Raw genomic sequence first — 3,415 nt, 5'->3', positions numbered from 1 at the left:
ACACACTATTTGCTACATACGTCCTCATATAAGAATGATATAATTGATGCAAGTATGTATTTGGGTCGGCTAGAACAAACATAAACTTCCACTAACAAATATGCAGGTTTGGAGTGAATAATGGACCTTATTTTGATACAGGTTAAATATAACTATAAGACGACCTTATATATTCACATAATGAAAATCAAAGAGAAAAGCAATCACTTCAATTATTTAATAAGAAAATCATTAGTACCCTCTGATTTTGGGCTGAGGGTATTCATTTCTTTATAGTGCATCAGAAGAACTTAAATCAATCTATAGTTTTACCATAAATACATATGGTGTGTCTTAGTGCTAATTAGCTATACATACAAAAATGATTACAACACACTATCTGCTACATACATCCTCATATAAAAATGATATAATTGATTCAAGTAAGTCTTTGTGTGATTGGAACAAACATAAAATTCCATTAACAAATATGCAGGTTGGAGTGAATAATGAACCTTATTTTGTTCCTGTTTAAATATAACTATAAGACGACCCTATATATTTCACACAAAGAAAATCAAAGAGAAAAGTGATCACTTCAATTATTTAATAAGAAAATTATTAAAAACTCACTTCTGGGTTCATAGTTAGATTTGTAGGAAAACATCATATGAATCTTCTCTTATATATTTAAACATCGTTAGTCAATCGAAGGCCCTTTGCCATACATCATGAGAAACCATGTAAGTAAGGAACATGTGCGGCTAATATACCCCAAGCATCTAACAGTATGGCCATGGTCAAACAGTTTCAAAGCTGACTGTCTGGTCTATCTACATAACATGATACATAATACAACGTTACATGCATGTCAAATGTATGGAAGAATATTTAAACTTTATACATCTTATCTCTGCTAAATAATAAAGAAAAGGCATAATGGTTATGAAAATAATCAGAGATATAACATATATTCAAAAGGACACACTCAAATATTTAAACATGAGTTTAAACAACAAAGCAAACTGGATAGCAAGACATCCATATTATTAAAAACTGCATTTTTTATTTAGAAAGATCAATTTATAAACATGCAAATTGTTTTTTTTGTTGTAATTTTTCTCTGTTTTGAACAAACACGGGAGGGAAGAGTTTTTCTTCACATGTATAACGGTAACTTATTTGTTTACAAAGAATGATGAATGTACAGGATGAATACAAACTTAGAAGTATGTATTTTTCATGTATCAAAAGTACAAAACAGATGGGGGGTTCTCTTCTGCAAAGAGCCTGCATGTGTGTGTTTCTGGTGTCTTCGATTGGATTTGCATGTGGCCTGTAGACATGTAAAAATTACTTTGTATAAAAAATGTTATCATTGACAGCATATAGTCACGGACTCACAGGTGCCCACTACGAGAGGCGAGAGGCGACAGCATCACCTCGTTCTCTGCTGCTGCTCCTCCTCCTAGTATCCATCCATCCCTTTCTCTCCGCCACCGCTCTTCCTTGACAGATGCTGCCGCCGCTCTGACTTCACTTGTGGCGTTATCCTTCCTCCCTGCTGCTCCTTCTCCTCCTAGTAGTCATCCTTTCCTCTCCGTCGCGACGCCGTCTATCACCACCATAGTCGTGCCACGGCTCGATCTGCTGCTCCCGAGCGCAGCTACCTTGTCCTCGACCCCGAGCTCCTTCTTCGCCGACGACCGAAGCCACCGACCAGGGCCCCGTCGCCCCTGCCTTCTTTTCCCGTCATCTCCCTCTTCCCTTCTTTGTTTCTCCCGTTTACTCTCATCTTCCTCTATCTCTCTTGCTCTCTGTTACAGGGAAGCCGCCATGGACGCCTGAGGTCCTCAGCTCCGACCCACGCCCCGGCGGCCCTGCCGACGTCGTCGCCTAGGTGAGCAGCAGCTGCACCGCGACGTTGCCCCGCCTCCTCTCTCCCTCTCTATCTCTCCCTTGTCTCTCTCTTCTCTCTCTCAACCCTCTCTCTTTTCTTCAACAGGAAGACTACCATGCCCGTTGCAGGAGCTTCGAGCCGACCCCGCAGCATGAAGACCGCCGACGCCCGTTCGTCATCGGGAATCGCCAGATCCGGCCCGTCTCCGACCTGCCTCCCCGTCCTTCGCCCATTCCCGACGTCCCCCCGGCGCCAAGAGCTCAGGAGAGCGCCGCCACAAGACCCTGACTCCTCTGCCCCAGATCCCGCCATGGTGGTCATCGCCTCTTCGTCTCTATCTGTCCTTCGCCAGATCCACGCTGGTGTCCTCGAGGGACCCGTCATGGAGGTTGTCGCCTCTCCCATCTCGATCCGCCCGCCGCCGGATCCACGACGGAGCGGCCGAGATCCGCCGCCCGTTCCGCAACGCCTCGGCCCGCATGAAGGCCAAGGGCCTCGCCAAGCAGCAGGAGGACTTGCCGGCTAGGCTCGCCTGCCGCAGGCGCGCCCGCGAGCTCACTCCCGTGCCCGCCGCGCTCTCAAACGCACGCCGGACGTCAGGGGCTTTTTTGCCAAAACGGAATGTTATCTCAAGAACACACTGAAAATAGGACTGCGGGTTGACTTCAAAGAAATAGAGGGACTTTTTTGCAAAAACGCAGACGTCGTACGACCAGAAGCATTAGCCGCTTTATTAGTAGGTAAAGATATAACAAAGAATGGTATGACGGTCCAAGAAAACATACTTTATATGATTCCCAATATGTTAAGTACATGCTTGTATTCATCTCCAAGGTACAGTTTTATGTGAGATACATCAGAGGGGAGAGGGGAGATACACACGCATGCTTTACACAAACTCCGGTGCCAGATCCTATCTTTAGGTTAGCTGATGCTAGACACGTGTGGCATGTTTGCATGCATGGCTGCTTGACCAGAATGGCCCGTGAGACTTGCTCATATGAGAAACGACCATACGGATTAGCTTGAGATGGCAAGAACAAAGTTTTGAATTTTCCTAGGGTCACCAATTGCATAATCGAAAAAGCATTCACTACCTCCCAACCATACGGAGTACTATCCATGCAGTGACGCAGGTTGTACGTTGGCTTCTGGGTAAATTCAAGGAAAACGGTGATGGGCTGGGTTAGCTTGAACAGATGATGACGACGGCGCCGACAACACGATCAACACTTCAGCTTCTTGGCTTGAACGACTGATCGGAACTCGATGTCGGCAAGACTGCTGCCTTGGCTACGACTATCGGAGGAAGTGAAGTTGGGTGTGGAGAAGGGGGCAGCCGGAAGAATAGTAGAGCTATGAACGGGCTCTTGATTTCAGGGTGCTTTATAGATCAAAAAGGTGAGAGGTCCAAGGGTCAGCTTAGTGGAGTTGTTGGGTTGCCTAGATCATAACTTAATGGAGGAAGAGACGCATGTAGGTAGCTGGTCGTTTCGCCTGGCTCACCTTTTCCTTGTGTGCATGCACTGCACCTAG

The 3,415-nt window shown here is 45.6% G+C and overlaps 1 long non-coding RNA gene across 1 annotated transcript; it reads left to right on the top strand.

The window, feature by feature from the left end:
• The first annotated feature begins 1,126 nt into the window (after positions 1 to 1,126).
• Positions 1,127 to 2,712, top strand: LOC123134036 (uncharacterized). The gene is made up of 2 exons (XR_006465478.1): positions 1,127 to 1,879; positions 1,985 to 2,712. It is a non-coding gene; the product is annotated as an uncharacterized lncRNA (long non-coding RNA).
• Positions 2,713 to 3,415: the final 703 nt, after the last annotated feature.

This window comes from Triticum aestivum, chromosome 6B (genome assembly GCF_018294505.1).
Source record: "Triticum aestivum cultivar Chinese Spring chromosome 6B, IWGSC CS RefSeq v2.1, whole genome shotgun sequence".
In the NCBI taxonomy this organism is placed as follows: Eukaryota; Viridiplantae; Streptophyta; class Magnoliopsida; order Poales; family Poaceae; genus Triticum; species Triticum aestivum.
This window is presented reverse-complemented; position numbering and strand designations above follow the sequence as displayed.